The sequence below is a fragment of the Bubalus bubalis genome, chromosome 6 (genome assembly GCF_019923935.1).
Source record: "Bubalus bubalis isolate 160015118507 breed Murrah chromosome 6, NDDB_SH_1, whole genome shotgun sequence".
NCBI classification, from domain to species: Eukaryota; Metazoa; Chordata; class Mammalia; order Artiodactyla; family Bovidae; genus Bubalus; species Bubalus bubalis.
The window spans coordinates 33951992-33975162 of NC_059162.1; the positions used below are offsets into that span (position 1 = coordinate 33951992).

The 23171-nt window shown below is 42.7% G+C and overlaps 1 long non-coding RNA gene across 1 annotated transcript; it reads right to left on the reverse strand.

Moving 5' to 3' along the window:
• Positions 1–12601: 12601 nt before the first annotated feature.
• LOC123465929 lies at positions 12602–22636 on the reverse strand. Its single transcript, XR_006641249.1, has 2 exons — positions 22409–22636; positions 12602–13415 (listed from the first exon to the last, which is right to left on the reverse strand). It is a non-coding gene; the product is annotated as an uncharacterized LOC123465929 (long non-coding RNA).
• Positions 22637–23171: the final 535 nt, after the last annotated feature.

The window sequence follows — 23171 nt, forward strand, 5'->3', positions numbered from 1 at the left end:
GCCAGAGAGGAGGCAGGGCTCTTCAATTCACCTGGAACTGGCAGCCACAGCCCATAATCAAGGAGGCAGTTGAGAAAAGCAAAGGCAATGGCAGGTGCTGGGGTAGGGGGCTGTCCCTCTGCCCCCACACTTAGGCTTCCCTCGACCTGAGAGCATGTTTGTGCTGCTTTCCTTGGGCTCCCAAATTGAGAGAGACTACTGGGTCCTGAAATCCATCTATACATTTCAACACACACTTGATGATGTGAGCTACACCCTATGTCTAAAGGCAGTACAGGGATCTTGGCTTGAGATAAAGAAAATCCAAAACCTTGCCTCAGTCTCCAAGATGACAAGACGATGTACTTTCTGAGTTGTTTAAGGGGCAGGGTGGGGGTGCGCAGGGGGCGGTGATGAATTTCACTTCTCAGGTGTGGCATTTGAAATGAACACTAAGTCCACTGATTTGTTACTTGCAGGGACTTCCAGGGCAAGTTCCAGGGCAAGCTGAGCCAAACTTCCAGGGCAAGTTGAGCTAAAGTGCTTTCAGAGGCTGCCTAGGGAGAGCATCCCTCAGAACTGTCAGCAGCCTCACAGAAGCAGCTGCCACAGGGCCGAGTTGGGAGGCAGAGGTGCCATGGAGACCCCAGGAATGACGGTCGGAATTCCTGCATGCAGGTACTTGGAGTCCCTGCAACCCTGTTTTTATTCTGGGCCCTGGGAATATGGATCACATTCTTTACAGAGCATAAAAAAAGAAGTACCCATTTTATTGATTCTAAAATTCACTCATTGGGACTTCCCTGGTGGTCCAGTGGCTAAGACTCAATGCAGGAGGCCTGGGTTTTTACCTGATTCGGGGAACTAGATCCCACATGCCGCAACTAAGGATTCCACAGGCAACACCAAAGATTGAAGATCCCAGATTCTGCATGCTGCAACTAAAGCCTAGCACAGCCAAAAATATTAATAAATAAAATATTTTAAATGCACTTATTTTTTCCACACGCTAACATCTCTAAAATCAAAATGTCTTACAATCAGCAACACTTTGTTGTTTGCATTGTTGCTGTTGTTGTTTAGTCACTAAGTTGTGTCTGACTCGGTGCGACCCCATGGTTTATATAGCCCACCAGGCTTGTCTATCCATGAGATTCTCAGGCAAGAACATTGGAGTGGGTTGTCATAGGGTTTCTAAAACTTCTTATTTGTCCATAAAGTAACAGTGCATCTGACCACTGAGGAAATAGAGTCTGTGTGCTTTTTTCTTCCACTTTGACATCTTTGGTTACAGTCTGCTTCTCAGAGCAGATTTGTGTATTCCATTAGTATTTTGTTATGCAGAGTGTGTGTAGGGCCTAAAAGAACACTTCAGCGCAGACATAGAACTGCACAGGTTCCTTTAGTGGACCAAAAGGCCAAGGGCCACAGTGGTGTGGGGAACACTCACCCAAGCTAGTGACAGCGGGCTGTGTCACGAGATTTTAGGACACGGGCCATCAGTGGGGTGTCTCTATCTCACCTCTCACACACATCCGGTGGCTAGTTGGTTAATTGGTGCCTTCAGGCCGAATAAAGATTTCCTTCACCTGGAAAATAAGTCTGATAAACCCATCCTGTCTCACAAGGTGGCTGTGTGAATCAAGCGACAGTGATCTGCAAACTCTGAAGAGTTGTACCCAATTACAGTACAAGCAAAGGAAGTTGTCATTTGAGTAGATTCGACTAAGATTAAAAGATAGAAACTGTCTCACAGAGACACAGGCAATCCTTGATCCTCTAATCCAGGCACATGCCCTGTATGTACTGCCTAACTTTTTAAAAAAATTATTAATTTATGATTTTTGGCTGTGTCAGATCCTAGTTGTTACAATGCGTGGACTTCTTTCTAGTTGGGACTTGAGATCTCAGTAGCTGCTGCACACACAGGGGCTTTAGTTGCCCCACAACATGTGGGATCTTAGTTTCCTGACCAGGAATTGAACCTGCATCCCCTGCATTGGAAGGTGGATTCTTAACCATTGGACCACCAGGGAAAGTTCTATGCTCACTTTTTTTTTTTTCAATTTATCAGCCTTTCCTCAACCTCTCTGACTTTTAAAGGCAGTAATTCTCAACCTGTCTGCACAAGAATTACCTGAAGAACTTTGGAAACGATACTGGGTCCAACATTACAGGCCAGTGAAGTAGGAATCTCCGAATGTGGTGGCATCTGGAGGTTTAAAAGCTCTCTGGGTGATTCTCTCGTGAGCCAGGATTGAATAGTTGCTTCACAGAGCATGCTGTTCTCATCAGAAACATGGGATATCTGCACTCCAGGATTTTGCCAGATGTCAGTCTAAACCCTCTTGATAATTACCAAATGCTCCACTGCAAGAGATAATGTTCTTTAGATTATTTCTGTACTTTATTCATTCCTTTAGATACTGATAATGCTAGATTAAAACAGACTTTCAGAAAGTGAGTCTTTAGACCATAATTTTTTTTTTAATTGAGGTAAAATACACCTAATATAAAATTCACCATTTTAACCTTGACCACACTGCTCTATCACAAAACCGCTTTAACCCAGCAGAGCTTTGGCATTTTGTCGTCCACCTGCCATTATGGGAGAACCTGGGGAAAGTCCCCTCTATGGACTGGAGACCCTCTGACATCATCACAGGACAGGTGCTTCTGCTGTGGGAAGCACAAGGGAGGCACAGCCTGTGGCTGTGAGTTATTGTTCTTACAAAAGGTGCTCAAAGACCTGTGTGTCTCTTCCCTGATTGCTTATTATAGACTTTTGACAAAGCAGTAAACTAAAGTGTTTTCAGTCCCACTCTTTTTGTGTGTTTACTTCAGAGAAGAGGGTAAGCACTGTAGCTCAGGGCCCAGGAAGAAGTGAGGGACGTGTGACTGGCTGTCACCTGCTGCCCACAGTGCTTGCTAAGGAAACCAACAGTCCTCCGTCTCTGTGAGCTGCCCAGGGTATCCTGCGGAGGCCTGGACACGTCAGGGACCAGTCACTCCACAAAGTCCAGTGGATGGAGTCAGGCCTGGATTATCCAGACAATGGAAGAACGGCAGCTCCTGGGAGAGGGTGGGGTGGGCACTGGCCCTCGTGGCGGGAGCCCTGTGATGCCCTGGGTATTGTGCTCATGAGAGGCCCAGTACAGCCTGGCCAGGAGGGAGAGGCAGTCCTCATCTTGGTGGATGCTAAACCAGTTCTTTAGAAGGATGTTGGAAGAAATAGCCTCCTGAAGCCTGTCACTGAATTTTCCCTTGTGAGTGATGTGGAGAGCATTCACTCTAACAGGATCCTCCAGGAAACGTTCCTCTAAGGGGTCATTACCAGAACAAGGGCACTTTCTCCAAGCCGCTTGTTCATTTTTAAAAATTGTTCTAGACCCAGAATTGGATAACAAATTGTACTTCACTCTTTGCCTTTCCTTGTAGGAAATTTACAGCCAAATTTTGTCACCCGGAAAGAACACAAGGTCTCACATTGTTTATTCTGTATTAATCTGGCCTCTGACTCAGCAGTATTTCTTTTCCTTTTGTTGTACTTTCCCCTGAATTACCTCACTTTTAAAAATTCCGTATGTCTTTTTTATGTCTCTTGAAAATGCCTCTTGGAAACAAGGAGAGACCAGAGTGGGGGCGAGAGAGAGACATGGGCACCTGAGAAGAACAACTGTTACAAAAGAAAGCAGCACTGGACAACCTACATCACCAGACAGAGAAATGTTTTGAAAGATGGGCCAAGAATTTTACTTGCTGGACACTGTCCCTTCCCTGCACTGCAGCCAGGGACAACCAGGAACATAGCCATGGTAGTAAGACAGGTTTACTGACCCTCACAGCCAAGGAAAACCCTCGGAAAGCCAGAGAGTGTCTCAGGAAGAGGGTTCTATCACAGAATTTGGGTTCTGGTTGGCTAATTTGGGAGAGGTCCAAGGAAGCAGGGGCTACCTCTAGATTTAATGCTGTCAGAAAGCGGGGAGCGGATTCTGTGGTTGGGTATTTTGTGGGTTACACAGTGATCTTGTTTTTGTCTGTGATTAGGTAAAATTATAGGGTGGTGTTGTTTTGTCTCATTTTATCATGAGCTCAGAGTAACTATGAGACTGTTATTCTGTGGGGCCACTTGTCCAAGAGGAGAGCAGGGCCCTGCTGTGAGCATCAAAGCAGCTTGCAATAACATTGAGGCCTTGCTCGAAATGGCAGATCAGCTCCAGACACCAGGGACTGCTTCCTTTCTTTCTCAGCACCACCCCTCTGCTTTCCCCATCCCCATCTTTGGACCAAAGACAGACAAAGTCAGACCACAGGATGCTTATCCAGGGATCCCAGAGTTCCTCCAATGTCAAGATTTTGCTAAGAGAATAGTGTACATTGACAGCAGTCTAATTAAACTGAAGGCACTCTTTTCCTCTCCTGTTGCAGGACGAAGGGCTGAACTGCACGATGTGACAGTGGCTGTGCGGCCACATTTAAGACTCAGCACATGGACATCAGCCAACGGTCAAATACGCAGTTGTCAGGAACTAAATGACTTTCAGTCCTTGTACTACATCTCCAAACAGCAAGGTAAAGGGCTACTTTCCTTTTCAGAAAACAAAGGAATTAAATTATCCTCTTAAATAGAATTGATGCTATTAGCTTTCGAATTTTCCAAGTTCTGTTCCTATATATATATATACTCAGTCATGTCCAACTCTTTTGGGACCGCATGGACTGTAGCCCACCAGGCTCCTCTGTCCATGGGATTATCCAGGCAAGAATACTGGAGTGGGTTGCCATTTCCCCCTCCAGGGGAATCTTTCTGACCCAGGGATTGAACCCGAGTCTCCTGCACCTACTGCACTGCGGGTGGATTCTTTACCACTGAGCTACCTGGGAAGGCCCTAGTTTTTTAATTGATATAAGTTGATAAATTGATATCAAAATATTAAATTTTTTTTGACTGCACATCATGAGGGATCTTAGTTAGATCCCCAACCAGGTATCAAGCCCACACCCCTGCAGTGGAAGCACGGAATCTTAACTACTAGACCACCAGGGAAGTCCCGGTATCAGAATGATCATCTTGATCTGAAGTCTTGAGCAGAAATTGTCTACTCCTGAAGTCAGCATCTCCTCATAATCTCAGTTTAAGATTTCTGGTGGAATAGTCAGAAGGAAGTGTTTAATCTTTTGAACTGGGAAATATTAACCTAAGGATCAATACATTGGAGTTTCGTTAGTGAGTCAGTTGTTAACAATACCTTAATAGGTCCTTTTTTATTAAAGAATTAAGGCAGCTTATCTCAGGTATCTTTTCCAGAACACTTAATCTCCTGTTGTAAATGACAAATAAAAGAAAGAAAGCAAAGTTGCTCAGTCACATCTGACTCTTTGCAACTCTGTGGACTGGAGCCTACCAGGCTCTTCCGTCCATGGAATTTTCCAGGCAAGAGTACTGGAGTGGGTTGCCATTTCCTTCTCCAGAGGATCTTCCCAACCCAAGGATCGAACCCGGGTCTCCCAAATTTCAGGCAGATGCTTTACCATCTGAGCCACCAGGGAAGCCCTAAATGACAAGTGAGTGGTTTGGAAATGTAGCTTGTAATCACTGATGATAAAGCTGGAGGTATTGTATGCATTCCTCCCAGTGCTTGATCATATATCATTGCTATAGGGTAGAACTTAGACTGAGCATGAAATTTTCAAAGGCATGGACTAGATTTTAATTACTTCATAAGGAAATAAACTGTGAGTCCCAGAGGAGATTGATCTCATACACCTTAAAGTCAATGGCAATATTTTAGGCCATGGACATTCAAAGGAGCTTGTTAATTTTAGTACTTAGAATTCCATTAGTTCTCTATTTTTCTTAAAGACAGTGGATGATAAAAAACAGTAAGATTTGGGGGTAAAAGGCAAACATTCTAGCATCCCTTAATAATGGTACCAGTAAAATAAGAGAGTATCATTATTAGAGAGATAGGTAGAAATTCTCCAGGCCAGAAAACAAAATCAAGCAAAAAAAGATTTTTTTTACAACAGTTAGAGCCACAGCTCTCTGATAAAGGAAAGCTTTAACCTACTCTGAGAAGAAACCAGAAAATAACTAGAACATGGTATTTATAATCCACTGCAAGGGGCACTTGTACAAAGTCCATTTGGAGAATCAGACTTCGGTCCTTGTCAATATCTTTCAAGTTACCGCACCACTTGTACGTTTAGTCCTGTTGGCAGTGTATACGCTACTGTAAGTGATATCAGGAAGCATTTTTGCTCAGCTCCATTTTAAATTGTTTGGTGTTATCAGTCAGCCATTCTGAGAGCACCAAAATTTATCTTTATGTAACTTTCCCCACATTTCAATTTTTCCAATTTCCACTTCTCCAAGTTAGGGATTTGTCTCTGACAGTTAAGAATAGCCTCTTTGGGACTTCCCTTATGGTCCAATGGCTAAAACTCCCAATTAAGGGGACCCGGGTTCAACCCCTGGTCAGGGAACTAGATCCCACGTGCCACAATTAAGAATTCACATGCCGCAACTAAAGATCCCACAGCTAAGGCCTGGCGCGGTCAAATAAATAAATAAATGTTGAAAAAAAAAAAAAGAATAGCCTCTTTGAATCCCTCCAGGATCTCTCTCTTCTACAATTACAGGAGGCATTGTCTTGGTTACCACTGCTTATGTAGAAGAATGGCCAGCTAAAGCATTACCAGGAGATTGTGGGTCTTGGTGCTTTGAACAGTTCTACTTTTATTATAGCTATTTCTTTAGGTAATAGCAAATCAGCTAAAAGCTTTTTTTTAACTTGTCCAACTTTTATGTTGCAGTTGTTCAGTCACTAAGTCATGATTGACGCTTTGCGATCCCATGGACTGCAGCACACCAGGCTTCCCTGACCTCCACCATCTCCCCGGAGTTTGCTCAAGTTCATGCCCATTAAGTTGGTGATGCTATGTTTTTATATGTTTTATATGTTTTTTTCAAAATTAGAAAACTCTTCATTTCTAAGGAATTCCAAATTTACAGACTACTCCCAAAGCACACCTACTATATACATGCTTGTTCTTTTACATTTTATCAGTTGGCAGACTCAGATGAGGGCAGTTATTTTAGTCTTTGGAGCTGATTTGATTGCTGGGCTGGTCTATATTTTAAGGGTGAATTTAGGTCTGTGATGGCATTTTAAAATACAAACAAACAAAATTATGTAAGGGCTAACCAGGGGAATTTCTAAAAATATTATTTCAAAGTATGAGAAAAGCACTGAAAGTTATGAGAATGATTTTTTTTTTTTAAAGGAAACTTTGCTATTCTGGGCATAAAATAATTTAGTCATTTTACATGAAATATCCAAATTCTAATTTTACTGCTTTAGTACATTATTTTTGTAACAGATTATAGTAAATGATCTGTTAACTTTTCTTTATTTGTATGTATTTAGGCAAATGAAACAGATGATAATCTAAAGTTTTTAACTATAGCTTTAAAATATAATTAACTTCTCAGTATATTAAATTAAGCAATGTGTCATATTAAATTTATCATTTGAATAAATTGTAAGAATTTTTCTAATTAAGCAGAAAATCACCTCTTACTCTGTACGTATACCTATATCTCTCTGCAATTACAATAACCAGGACAATTAACCATCTACACTAATTATTATCTTTAATTAATCAATATCTTCTCTTATTTTTAGACAGAAGAGGCACTAAGAGAAAGGAAAGTTTAGAAACCATCCAGCTGTTTTTTAATGAGCATTTATCTCAAAGCATGTAAACGCTTTGAGAAGGTCAAAGGAAATATACATTATATTTCATTGCATGTGCATTATTATCCATATTCTGTTATTGTCTGGCATTTTAAGAAATAAAGACAAATTAAAATTATGTTTAGTAACCAATGTTTTGTATCTTCCCACTCTGCTTAGAAACCACCTTATTTCTGTCTCTCTCAGAAGCTCTTGTCTGACCCTAGCTGGGTGATTCCTAGTCTTTGACCAAGTCTCAGAGATGCAGGTCACACTGAACGTTCTTATGGATGGTCACACCACAGTTCTAATGCGGGCTTTTCCATCTGAACCTGTGCCCCCTTCCAAGTCAGACACCTGCCCCCCTTCACTTTCACTTTTCACTTTCACACATTGGAGAAGGAAATGGCAACCCACTCCAGTGTTCTTGCCTGGAGAATCCCAGGGACGGCGGAGCCTGGTGGGCTGCCATCTATGGGGTCGCACAGAGTCGGACACGACTGAAGCGACTTAGCAGCAGCAGCACCCCCTTCATTCTTTCTCACTATAATGCTCCCTCCTGTGTATCTTTCTAACTGACACAGCTTCATCAGTGACAATTTTAAATTACACTGGCCACTTTAGGGGAACTTTAAGATGGAAAAATTGTTCATTTGAGAGGCACCTTCAAATAAAACAAACAAAAGCCCCACTGTCCACAAGTTGGCTTTCTTTCATTGGTAATAGGAAGCTAGCTTCTAATCATAATTCAGACTCAAAAATTGCCTCTCCAAAATATTCTTTAGCTAAAGCAATTACAAAATGTGAGAAACTGTCTCCCTAATAATCCCCATAAGACTTTAATCAGAATTAGCTCTTGAAGTTATTCTAATTCCCTTTCCACTTTTTTATTGATGGCTTAATATCAAAACGTAAACCAAAATTGGCAAATCACTCCACTGCATGAACTTTTGGTTAAGCATTTTAAAGAGATTTTGAAGACCAGAAACAAAAGAACTCCTTTGAGAAATTGTTTGTCCTCTTTTTCTGAAAAGATCATTTGTTTAACATGGAATGCACGCCCTCGTTTATTTGCATACTTTGGGGTTAGTGGGTGCTTGTGCTTTAATCTTATGGCTAGTTTTTGTGTCCCAGAGAAGGCGAAGGCCTCAGAGCTAGCCTGGGATGTCCCTCTTTGGTATCTACTTAAGTCCCCAACTCAAATCTTGAGAAAAGTAATGGTGAACGATGTGTATGTGAGTATTCAGTCATGTCAAACTCTTTGTGACCCCCATGGACTATAGCCCACTAGGCTCCTCTATCCATAGGATTTTGCAGGCAAAAATACTGGAGTAGGTTGCCATTTCCTTCTCCAGGGGATCTTCCTGACTCAGGGATCGAACCCACGTCTCCTGCATTTGGAGAGAATTTCCCCAAAGGGGATATTTGTTCTCACTAATGGTCAGAGATGGTTGTATTAGACCAGAAGGGAAGAATGGGACAAGAATGAAGTGGAGAGGGAGGCAATTTGACCTGGAATTCCAGATTTGCAGGGCCACGTTGACAGAGGCTGAATTTGCATCTCTGGTTTAAAGATTTCTGGGAGGTACATGGGACTCTCAGTAATGTTCATGCCTGTGGGATGCTGCAAGTAAGCCCCTCTAGAGACACACTGGTTTTACTTAGCTGCCCGATGTTGAGAGATTAGTTTCCTCATCTGTTCAATGGGGTTAACAACAGTACCTACCCCAGAGGGTTGCTGGGAGGATGAAATGTAGTGAAGCAGTTGGAGCTGCCTGGCACACAGTGTGAGCTGTGAAGATGATAATGATGATGACGATGATGGTAATTCCTTCCATGTTCCTCACACCTGGAGGAAAGTCTGGTTAACTGCTTCCCAGCTGTTTTTACTTCTAGGCTCTGAGGTGGAAACACAGGGCTATCAAGGACGTCAGCAGCTATGCCTGGCTCAAGGCCATCACATGGGGTCAGAGCAGGGGAAGCAGTGCTATGGGCAGCTAGCAGAGAGAGAGTCTATGTGATCTGGCACTTGGGTCAAGGAGGCTCCTGCTATTCACCAATCAGTGTGAAAATGAAGTGTTACCTCAGTGTAATCAGAATGAGAACATATAAGTTACAATAACCCAAGTAGTTCTGCACAGCAAAAGAAACAATCAACAAAATGAAAATGCAACCCATAGAATGGGAGAAAGCATTTTCAAGCCATATATCTGATAAGAAGTTAACATCCAAAACATAGTGAACTCATACAGCTCAACAGCAAAAAAAAAAAAATTTTTTAATGGGCAAAAGTGTTCACCTGAAACTACCACACATTATTTGTTAATCAGCTATGCCCCAGTACAAAATAAAAAGTTTCAAATAAATAAGTAAACGGGCAAAGGGCCTGAATAGACATATTTTCCAAAACTGAAGTGAAAGTGTGAGTTGCTCAGTCGTGTACAACTCTTTGCAACCCCATGGACTTTAACCTGCCAGATTCCTCTGTCCCTGGAATTCACCAGGCAAGAATACTGGAGTGCGTTGCCATTCCCTTCTCCAGGGGACCTTTCTGACCCAGGGATTGAACCCTGGTCTCCTGCATTGCAGGCAAATTCTTTATCATCTGAGCCATTAGGAAGCCCACAGTTTTTATTTTCCAAAGACAGTATACAAATAACTAACAGGTACATGACAAGATGCTCAACATCACTAATCATCAGGGAAATGCAAATCAAAACCACAATGAGATATCACCTCACACCTGTTAAAATGGCTATCATCAAAGAGATACAGCAATTACTGGTGAGGATATAGAGAAAAGGGAACCCTCGTATATTATTGGTGGGAATGTAAATTGGCATAGCTACTATGGAAAACAATATGATGGCTCTTCAACAAGTTAAAAATAGAACTAGCATATGATTCAGCAATCCCACTTCTGGGTGTTTATCCGAAGGAAGTGAGATCACTATCTCAAAGAGATACCTGTGCTGCCATGTTGATTGCAGCATTACTTACAGTAACCAAGACAGACAAATACTGTATGATCTCACTGATATGTGCAATCTAAAAATGCCAGATTCATAGAAAGAGAATAGGTTGGTGGTTGCCAGGAGCCAGGAGGTAGGGGAGGTGAGGAGTTGTTGGTCGAAGGGTACAAACTTACAGCTGTTAGAGGAACAAGTTCTGGGGACCCAATGTACAGCATCGTGGCCATAGTAAACAATACTGCATTGTACACTCGAAAATTGCTAACAGAGTCAATCTCAGATGTTCTCAACACACACTGCATGAAAACAGTAACTATGTGAGATGATGGATGTGTTAACTAACCTTGTTGTGGTAATCATTTCACAATATATACACATATCAATTCATCACACTGTTTGCCTTATACTCATGCAATGGTTTATGTCAGTTCCGTTTAGTCACTCAGTCGTGTCCAACTCTTTGCGATCCCATGGACTGCAACACACCAGGCTTCCCTGTCCATCACCAACTCCCGGAGCTTGCTCAAACTCAAGTCCATCGAGTTGGTGATGCCATCCAACCATCTCATCCTCTGTCATCCCCTTCTCCTCCCGCCTTCAATCTTTCCCAACATCAGGGTCTTTTCCAATGATTCAGTTCTTCCTATCAGGTGGCCAAAGTATTGGAGTTTCAGCTTCAACATCAGTCCTTCCAATGAATATTCAGGACTAATCTCCTTTAGGATTGATTGGTTGGATCTCCTCGCAGTCCAAGGGACTCTCAAGAGTCTTCTCCAACACCACAGTTCAAAAGCATCAATTCTTCAGCACTCAGCTTTCTTTATAGTCCAACTCTCACATCCATACATGACTACTGGAAAAACCATAGCTTTGATTAGATGGACCTTTGTTGGCAAAGTAATGTCTCTGCTTTTTGATATGCTGTCTAGGTTGGTCATGGAGAAGGAAATGGCAACCCACTCCAGTGTTCTTGCCTGGAGAATCCCAGGGACGGCAGAGCCTGGTGGGCTGCCATCTGTAGGGTTGCACAGAGTCGGACATGACTGAAGCGATTTAGCAGCAGCAGGTTGGTCATAGCTTTTCTTCCAAGGAGCAAGTGTCTTTTAATTTCATGGCTGCAGTCACCATCTGTAGTGATTTTGGAGCCCAAAGAAATAAAGTCTGTGGCTGTTTCCACTGTTTCCCCATCTATTTCCCATGAAGTGATGGGACCGGATGCCATGATCTTTGTTTTCTGAATGTTGAGCTTTAAGCCAACTTTTTCACTCTCCTCTTTCACTTTCATCAAGAGGCTCTTTAGTTTTTTACTTTCTGCCACGAGGGTGGTGTCATCTGCATATCTGAGGTTACTGATATTTCTCCCGGCAATCTTGATTCCAGCTTCTGCTTCATCCAACCCAGCATTTTACATGATGTACTCTGCGTTAAGTTAAATAAGGAGGGTGACAATATACAGCCTCAACGTACTCCTTTCCAGATTTGGAACCAGTCTGTTGTTCCATGTCCAGTTCTAACTGTTGCTTCTTGACTTGCATACAAATTTCTTAGGAGGCAGGTAAGGTGGTTTATGTCAGTTACATCTATTTTAATAAAGCTGGGGGGATATTCCAAGTAAACTTCCTGAGCACAATAGTTCTTTTCACAGAAACAGCACAGTAACTCAAATATATCCTTTCATTTCTTTTTTGTATCACCCCAAGTTAAGGAAACCTGGCAACATCAAAGGGCAATGTGTCAATCAAAGCCTGATGAGAATCATTGGTGGGCAGAGTCTGTGAATGCAGACCCCTCCACCCTCCACCAGACCTGTTGAATTCGAGTCTGGGGAGGGCAGTGGTACAGGGCACTTGCATATATTTATTCCAGACCCACAAGTGCTGATGATGGGCAGGAAGGGTTGAGAGCCCCAGACCGGAGAGGACATCCTCAGGCTGGGCAGGACAAGGCCCGAAGCCCTCCAGCTTCGGAACCAGAGTAAGAGCAGTTCTGGGGCTGAGGCAGGAGGGTGGAGGGATGGGAAAAGCAAGCAGCAGAAGAGCTGCTGAACTGAGGCCAAGATCCAGACACCTCGAAGATGGCCGCTTTCTTTCCAGCTTGTTCTTGATTTCTTTCCAGGCTGGCCTGGAAGAAGGGCAGGTTCAGACATCATCCCTCCCATTTCTCACGTCTTCACTAAATGTGCAGAACACGCCTGGACAGTCCAGAAGGCTTTCTGATTTGGTGCAAATCACCAGCCTTCAACCTTGAAGATCTAATTCTCTGAATACCTTCATCATCAGGAAAAACTAGAGTTTGCAAACATGTAAACCAGACTCTTCTACTGAAGTATAGCGACATACGCTGTGAAAATGGGAAATCAAGTGTGGGTGAAAATAAGTGCCCCAAAGGTAATTTGTCCGAGTTTACAAACATCTACAGATAGGCAAGGTAGGGAAAGCTCCAGTAAGCAGATCACAAGAAAGAAAAGAAGCTGGTCAGACACTCGATGAAAACAGGCAGAGGGGAGACTGGGGATCCGGACGCTTGCAGGCAGTTTCTCCCTGTGGCCTGGGTTCCATCCTGAGTTGGCCCTTTACCAGCTGGGGAATCTTGGGCAAGTTACTTCATCTCCCTGCGTACTCGAACTTCCTCCTGATTCCAGCGCCACTGACAAACCTCACAGGGCTTGTTCCTTCAGCAAATGTGTATCAGGCATCTACTGTGTGGCAGGAACTCTTGAGAAATTCTGCAGTGAACAAAACAGGCAAATTTTGCAAAACGCATTCATGGGGGGTGGTTTAGGGCATTGAATCTGCTCACATGTGAAGAGCACCTTGAACAGTGCTCTGCACAGGGCCCAAATTCCATGAGTGTGTGTGTGTGTGTGTGTGTGTGTGTGTGTGTGTGTGTCTGTGATCCTCAGGCCAGGCCTGGCTCACTGCCTGTGGAGCCTCAACCACTCTGCTAAGGCTGGGGCCTGAGTTCTCACCCGAGGCTCCTGGAAGCTCTGCTGCTCCCTGAAATTGGATCCCACCTTTGGCTTCAGTCCTTTTACATAATTCCCCAGAACAACCTGCCTCTGCCTCACCTGCCCCAGGTGGAGGGCTCAGCTCCTCAAACTGCAGAAGCTGGAAATGGCCCTTCTCCTGCTTTTTGTCTGAGGCTGCAGATCCCTAGCACCAAGGGGCAGCCCCTCTCCCCTGCTCCCTGAAATAACCCTTTCCCCAGCCTCTGCTCCTGGATGTCTGGGGGAACCACAACTTCTTGGCAAAGTGTTTAGTAAAGAGCTATGTTCCTTTTTAAAGGAGGAGCCTGTAATCCCAGTACTAATTACTAATTGACTAGTAACCCTAACCAATATTTTTCTGAGTGCCAATCACATCTACTACATATACTTTCTCACTGAATTCTCAAAACATTTCTTTGAAAAACATTTTTTTAAATTTTGTACTGGGGTATCGCCAATTGACTATAGCCAATTGGATCATAGGAAAAGCAGTTCAGTTCAGTTCAGGCGCTCAGTCATGTCCAACTCTTTGTAACCCTGTGGACTACAGCATGCCAGGCTTTCTTGTCCATTACCAACTCCCAGAGCATGCTCAAACTCATGTCCATTGAGTCGGTGATGCCTTCCAACCATCTCATCCTCTGTTGTCCCCTTCGCATCCCGCCTTCAATCTTTCCCAGCATCAGGGTCTTTTCCAATGACTCAGTTCTTCATATTAGGTGGCCAGTGTATTGGAGCTTCAGCTTCAGCATCAGTGCTTCCAATGAATATTCAGGACTGATTTCCTTTAGAATGGACTGGTTGGATCTCCTTCCAGTCCAAGGGACTCTCAAGAGTCTTCTCCAACACCACAGTTCAAAAGCATCAATTCTTTGGTACTCAACTTTCTTTATAGTCCAACTCTCACATCCATACATGACTACTGGAAAAACCATAGCCTTGACTAGATGGACCTTTTTTGGCAAAGTAATGTCTCTCCTTTTTAATATGCTGTCTAGGTTGGTCATAGCTTTCTTCCAAGGAGCATGTGTCTTTTAATTTCATGGCTGCAATCACCATCTGCAGTGATTTAGGAGCCCAAAAGAAATAAAGTCAGCCACTGTTTCCACTGTTTCTCCATCTATTTGTCATGAAGTGATGGGACCAGATGCCATGATCTTTGTTTTCTGAATGTTGAGTTTTAAGCCAACTTTTTCACTCTTCTCTTTCACTTTCATCAAGAGGCTCTTTAGTTCTTCTTTGCTTTCTGCCATGAGGGTGGTGTCATCTGCATATCTGAGGTTATTGATATTTCTCCCAGCAATCTCGATTCCAGCTTGTGCTTCAGCCAGCCTGGCATTTTGCATGATGTACTCCGATGTAAGTTAAATAAGCAGATGACAATATACAACCTTGACACACTCCTTTCGTGATTTGGATCCAGTCTGTTGTTCCATGTCTGGTTCTAACGGTTGCTTCTTGACTTGCATACAGATTTCTCAGCAGGCAGGTAAGATGGTCTGGTATTCCCATCTCTTGAAGAATTTTTCACACTTTGCTGTGATCCACACAGTCAAAGGCTTTGGCATAGTCAATAAAGCAGAAATAGATGTTTTTCTGGAACTCTCTTGCTTTTTCGATGATCCAGCGGATGTTAGCAATTTGATCTCTGATTCCTCTGCCTTTTCTAAATTCAGCTTGAACATCTGGAAGTTCACAGTTCATGCACTGTTGAAGCTTGGCTTAGAGAATTTTGAGCATTACTTTGCTAGTGTGTGAGATGAGTGCAACTGTGTGGTAGTTTGAACCTTCTTTGGCATTGCCTCTTTTTTTAAGGGAATTAAAAAAAAAAAAATCTATTCCTGCTTCACTGGGACTATGCTAAAGCCTTTGACTGTGTGGACCACAACAAACTATGGAAAATTCTCAAAGAGATGTGTCGGGAGCCGCGTTAGGCATTACTGACAAAATGGAGGCACGGTCCCCAGCCCCCTCTCCTCATTCCGCAGGCACGGATCCTGGGATGAAGGAGTTAGGCCTTATAATTCTGACTTGTCTTTTCCTCTCCTTGGCTGAGTTGACTGAAAAGGAATATTAAGGTGCTTATTGGTCTTGAGAGGAGCATGAGAAGGCACAAAGCCTTCTGCAGCATTGCTCAGAAAATAATTCATAAAGTTAATCATTGACATTTGTTCAAGGACTTTTACAAAAGAGTGTTCCAGGATGAGCACATAGGCCGTACTTTGAGGCCATGGGAGAAATTGATATCTGAAGCCTATCTGTGAGGAGAATGTTTATGGCAAAGGAGTTTACTGAATTTAGGGCTTAGAAATAATTAAAATATTTAGAAGTTAAAGATTTAAGGAATGTTGTAAAGTTAGCATATTTTAATATAGCTTATAGAAGTTAGGAATTTTTAGAGACACTATAGCTAGAAGCCTTTTTTAAGAGATAGTGAGCTCAGGATGTTAGGGGCAAACAGGATTTAGGAAGATACTTAATAAACTGAGGAATGTAGCATGAGTTACAATGTAATCACAAGTTAACTATAGGACACATTAGAAGAGGTGGATAATAGATGATATTATACTGAGAGAATCACTGAAGCAGGAACTCTGTTTGAAGAGCAACAATGATTTATGGGGATAATCAATCTGGGAGAGGGGGAACTGAAAATGTCAAACCTCTGGCCTAATGTTTTTGTAAAACTATAAAAGAGAATCTTAAACTTGAAATAAACAGGCAGTCTATAGAAAACTGAGAGGCTGTCTCATCGCCGACACCGTTCACCTCCTCAGGTTGAATCCCTGGTTGCTGGAGTTGGACTCTGGCAGAGATGGGAATATCAGTCCACCTTACCTGTCTCCTGAGAAGCCTATATGCGAGACAAGAAGTAACAGTTAAAACTGGACATGGAACAATGGACTGGTTCAAAATTGGAAAAGGAGTATGTCAAGGCTGTATATTGTCACTCTGCTTATTTAAATTATATGTAGAGTACATCATGCAAGATGCTGGGCTGGATGACTCACAAGCTGGAATAAAGACTTCGGGGAAAAATATCAACAACCTCAGATATGCAGATGATATCACTCTAACTGCAGAAAGTAAAGAGGAACTAAAGAGTTTCTTGATGAGGGTGAAAGAGAAGAGTGAAAAAGCTGGCTTAAAACGCAACGTTCAAAAAACTAAGATCATGGCATCCAGTCCCATCACTTCATGGCAAATAAATGGGGAAAAAGTGAAAGTAGTGACAGATTTTATTTTCTTGGGATCCAAAATAACTGCAGACTGTGACTGCAGCCACAAAATTAAAAGACGCATTCTCCCTGGAAGAAAAGCTATGCCAAACCTAGACAGTGTGTTAAAAAGCAGCAGCATCACTTTGCTGACAAGGGTGCATATAGTCAAAGCCATGGCTTTGCAAGTAGTCATGCATGGATGTGAGAGATGGACCATGAGGAAGGCTGAGCGCTGAAGAATTGATGCTTTCGAATTGTGGGGCTGGAGAAGACTCTTAAGAGTCCCTTGGACAGCAAGATCAAATGAGTCAATCTTAAAGGAGATCAATCCCGAATATTCATTGGAAGGACTAATGCTGACGTTGAAACTCCAGTACTTTTGCCACCTGATGCAAAGAGCCAATTCATTGGAAAAGACCCTGGTGCTGACAAAGACTGAGGACAAGAGGAGAAGGGGGTGACAGTACATGAGACGGTTGGATGTCATCACTGACTCAATGGACATGAGTTTGAGCAAACTTCAGGAGATAGTGAAGGACAGGGAAGCCTGGCATGATGCAGTTCATGGGATCGCCACAAGTCAGACACAACTTAGTGACTGAACAGCAATAATAGCTGATTACCAATGCTGTGTAGTTTCACATGAACAGGAAAGGGACTCAGCCATACATGTACAGGTATCCATTCTCCCCCAAACTCTCCTCCTATCCCGGCTGCCACATAACATTGAGCAGAGCTTCCTGTGCTATATAGAGGTCCTGTGCTATCCATTTTAAAGAAGTTTGGAATGGACATGTACACACTGCTATATTTAAAATGGATAACCATCAAACATCTCTTTAAATTACATATTTCTTCTCCCATTCTATGGATGAGGAAACTAAGTCTCAGAGAAATTAACTAACTTACCCAAGGACACATAGCTAGTAAGTCACTGAAGTATATTTGGCTCAGTGCAGACCACCCCAAGGCCTGCTTCTACCCAAGACACCACCCTGCCCACAAAGGCTGTAAACTGAAACCACAGGACCAGAAGATCCAACAACAACTCAAGAGTGTTTCCAAACACCGTGGGAGCTGATACTAGACAAACTTGGCAGTAAGCAAAGGGCCCTCACACACCAAACATAGTGGGTGTTTCTTAGAATGCTCTATGTCTTTTGTATTCCTTATCAGCAAGAAATGCAACTTCACAAGGCCAGATTATGTGAAAGTTAGTAGATCTTATAAATACTTTGAGTGGTGTGAACAAGGTAACTGATACACCCGAGGGAGATCATAATAAGCCAGAAAGAATGTGCTGGAAAGATTCAAAACAGTGCACAGGGGCACAAAAACCTCATTGGGCTGCAGAAGACTCATTGTATCTAACCTTTGGGCTTTTGCACACAAGAAGATTAGTGAACTTCTAAATACAAAGAAAATGCGAAAGAAAGGGTGTGACTGGGTGAGGTGGAAACAAAAAAACAGACCGCATTGCTCATCACCCAGTTCTGCAAGGATTAACCCACTGCAGTTGCTGGCTGGTAGCACTCTGCGCTCCAGACAGAAGAAATGACTATGATAACAGGATGCCCCATGTGTTGGACAAGCAGGCCTCTTAGATGTATTAATATTAATTTATTAATTAATTAATCTCAGGAAGAATTTTAATGACCTCAGATTCTTTTACCTTCCAATACATGGAAAAGCATTTAAATCAGCAACTTGAGGTATCTATTTTTCGTGACTAGCAGTAATATTTTGCCAAGATGCCTGCTTGACTGCACATCAGTCAGTTCAGTTCAGTCGCTCAGTCTGTCCAACTCTTTGCAACCCCATGGACTGTAGCACGCCAGGCCTCCCTGTCCATCAGCAACTCCTGGAGTTTACTCAAACTCAGGTTCATTGAATCAGTGATGCCATCCAATCATCTCATCCTCTGTCTTCTCCTCCTGCCTTCAATCTTTCCAGCATGAGGGTCTTTTCAAATGAGTCAGCTCTTCGCATTAGGTGACCAAAGTATTGGAGTTTCAGCTTCAACATCAGTCCTTCCAATGAATATTCAGGACTGATCTTCTTTAGGATGGACTGGTTGGATCTCCTTGTAGTCCAAGGGACTCTTCAAAAGTCTTCTCCAACACCACAATTCAAAAGCATCAACTTTTCAGTGCTCAGCTTTCTTTATAGTCCAAATCTCACATCCATACATGACTACTGGAAAAACCATAACCTTGACTAGACAGACCTTTGTTGGAAAAGTAATGTCTCTGCTTTTTAATATGCTGTCTAGGTTGGTCACAGCTTTTCTTCCAAGGAGCAAGCATCTTTTAATTTCATGGCTGCAATCACCATCTGCAGTGATTTTGGAGCCCAGAAAAATAAAGTCTGTCACTGTTTCCACTGTTTCTCCTTCTATTTGCCATGAAGTGATTGGACTGGATGCCATGATCTTCGTTTTCTGAATGTTGAGCTTTAAGCCAACTTTTCCACTCTCCTCTTTCACTTTCATCAAGAGGCTCTTTAGTTCTTCACTTTCTGCCTTAAGGGTGGTGTCATCTGCATATCTGAGGTTATTGATATTTCTCCCAGCAATCTTGATTCCAGCTTGTGCTTCATCCAGCCCAGCGTTTCTCATGATGTACTCTGCATATAAGTTAAATAAGCAGGGTGACAATATACAGCCTTGACGAACTCCTCTTCCTATTTGGAACCAGTCTGTTGTTCCTTGTCCAGTTCTAACTGTTGCTTCCTGACCTGCATATAGGTTTCTCAAGAGGCAGGTCAGGTGGTCTGGTATTCCCATCTCTTTCAGAATTTTCCACAGTTTGCTGTGATCCACACAGTCAAAGGCTTTGGCATAGTCAATAAAGCAGAAATAGATGTTTTTCTGGAACTCTCTTGCTTTTTTGATGATCCAGCAGATGTTGGCAATTTGATCTGTGGTTCCTCTGTTTTTTCTAAAACCAGCTTGAACATCTGGAAATTCACAGTTCATGCATTGTTGAAGTCTGGCTTGGAGAATTTTGAGCATTACTTTACTAGCATGTGAGATGAGTACAATTGTGCAGTAGTTTGAGCATTCTTTGGCATTGCCTTTCTTTGGGATTGGAATAAAACTGACCTTTTCCAGTCCTGTGACCACTACTGAGTTTTCCAAATTTGCTGGCATATTGAATGTAGCATTTTCACAGCATCATCTTATAGGATTTGAAATAGCTCAACTGGAATTCCATCACCTCCACTAGCTTTGTTTGTAGTGATGCTTCCCAAGGGCCACTTGACTTCACATTCCAGGATGTCTGGCTTTAGGTGAATGATCACACCATCATGATTACCTGGGTCATGAAGATCTTTTTTGTACAGTTCTTCTGTGTATTCTTGCCACCTCTTCTTAATATCTTCTGCTTCAGTTAGGTCCATACCATTTCTGTCCTTTATTGAGCCCATTTTTGCATGAAACAGGAGATGGCAAGAGTGAACATTGACATTTTAGGAATCAGTGAAATAATATGGACTGGAATGGGTGAATTTAACTCAGATCACCATTATATCTACTACTGTGGGCAAGAATCCCTTAGAAGAAATGGAGTAGCCACCATAGTCAACAAAAGAGTTCAAAATGCAGTTCTTGGGTGCAGTCTCAAAAATGACAGAATGATCTCTGTTGGTTTCCAAGGCAAACCATTCAATATCACAGTAATCCAAGCCTACTCCCCAACCAGTAACGCTGAAGAAGCTGAAGTCGAACAGTTCTATGAAGACCTACAAAACCTTCTGGAACTAACACCCAAAAAAGATGTCCTTTTCATTATGAGAGACTGGAATGCAAAAGTAGGAAGTCAAGAAACACCTGGAGTAACAGGCAAATTTGGCCTTGGAGTACAGAATGAAGCAGGGCAAAGACTAATAGAGTTTTGCCAAGAGAACCCACTGGTCACTGCAAACACCCTCTTCCAACAACACGAGAGAAAAGTCTACACATGGACATCACCAGATGGTCAACACCGAAATCAGATTGATTATATTCTTTGCAGCCAAAGATGGAGAAGCTCTATACATTCAGCAAAAACAAGACCAGAAGCTGATTGTCATTCAGATCATGAACTCCTTATTGCCAAATGCAGACTTAAATTGAAGAAAGTAGGGAAAACCACTAGACCATTTAGGTATGACCTAAATCAAATCCCTAATGATTATACAGTAGAAGTGAGAAATAGATTTAATGGACTAGATTGGATAGACAGAGTGCCTGATGAACTATGGATGGAGGTTTGTGACATTGTACAGGAGACAGGGATCAAGACCATCCCCAAGGAAAAAAAAATGCAAAAAAGCAAAATGGCTGTCTGAGGAGGCCTCACAAATAGCTGTGAAAAGAAGAGAAGCAAAAAGCAAAGGAGAAAAAGAAAGATATACCCATTTGAATGCAGAATTCCAAAGAATAGCAAGGAGAGATAAGAAAGCCTTCCTCAGTGATTGAGTGCACATAGCCTCTAGCTAAAATTACACATAAACTGGCCTCTCTGTGTACCTCTTTGGATTCATTTTCTCTGAGCTACTGAACGACTATCTGCTGGGCTGTTGTCCTCAGTAAGATACTGAATAAAACATAAACTCACAGCTCTTATGTTAGGTGTCTTTCTTTTGGTTAACAGTTTTAGTGACCACAAAGAGACCCAGAGCAAATTTTCTTCTTCACCTGAATCTACAAGGATCCAGAGCGTTGGTACTAGTAAAGTCTCCTTGCGCCCTTCACCTCCTTAGCGAGTCCCATAACTGGATGTCTCTCCCGGCCTCAGATCTCACATCTTGGTTAATGATCCTGAGTTTTATTCCATGATTGGTTAACTCCTCACTATGAGGAGAAAGTTTCTCTGAACTTAAAGCAGTTCAGAAAGAGGTACCTGGACTTTCAGTTGAAAGACACTGGGAAGGAAGGTCACTTATTGGAAAGACACTGAGACGGTTTTTAGGTAGGGGGCTGACCTGGCTAAAAACGACCTGGTGTTCTTTGTTAATTGGCTACTTTAACAGAGTTTATTTGAATAAAAGTGAAGATATCATATGAGAGCTTTCAGCTTCGAAGATAAGGGACAGAGTTCCTCCTGGCCAGTTACAGATTTTTCAGGCAACTGAGAAATTTACAGAAGTGGTGGAGGTGAGTCCTATACCTGTGCAGTGGTCCCTCAGGGAAAACCACTCACTGGTTTAAAAACTGCTTGTCTGAGGGACACACGCATTAAGATTGGCCATGTGAGAACCATGTTGAGATCGGCTCTGAGAGCCCATGCTGGTTTTAGACTGCTGGAGGGGGAAGAAATGACTCTTGAGTGACACCTAGAGGAGTTCAGCTCAAAGCAGCACACCAGCCCCACAGTTTTCTATAGTAATTCTGTCCTGACAAACCACCTTGAAATGGGAGGCAAAGGCTTCAGATAGAATGAAAAAGGGGCGACAGATGGATGGTCAAACCCTGACCACGCTAGCCGGGCTTATGCATGTACAGAGAATATACTTAGAAGTACTTACTTAAATGGGAACTAAAGATCTGGCCTTGAAATGGTCAAGATGAGGCTCCAAATGGCTTTTTTGTGTACGCAGCTAGAGAAAGCCAGCTTGAGAAAAACATCATTTCCAAGTTCTGACCCCAGGGGAGCAAAAGTCCTTCTGGGAGGAAATTACACTTATCTTCCTGTGCCTGTGAGATGTGGATGTTTCTCCAGGTCTTTTCAGGATGCTCTTATCTAGACCATCTCCAATTCCTGAGACTGAGAGGGAAAAAGGCCTTTCTAAACTCAGGCGAGAGACTTAATTTATTCCAGCTGTTAATCATAAACTAGTGGGCTTCCCTGGGGGCTCAGTGGTAAAGAATCCACCTGCCAATGCAGGAGATACAAGTTCGATTCCTGGTCCAGGAAGATCCCACATGCCTCAGAGCAACTAAGCCTGTGCCCCACAACTACTGAGGCCATGCTCTAGAGCCTGGGAGCCGCGACTACTAAGCCCAAACACTGCAACTACCGAAACGTGCAGACCCTAGAACTGGTGCTCCGCAACAGAAGAAGTCACTGCAGTGAAAAGCCTGCGCAGTGCAACTAGAGAGCGGCCCTGGTCTCCGAAACTAGAGAAAAGCCCACACAGCAACAAAGACCCAGCACAGCTATAAATTAACAATTATTTATAAACTAGTGAGTTTTGTTTTATACCTGATTCATAACTAAAGCCTTAAAATGAAAGCAATGTGATCTCTGGTTGTGTCTATCTATTATGTCTTATATATTTTATAGATAAG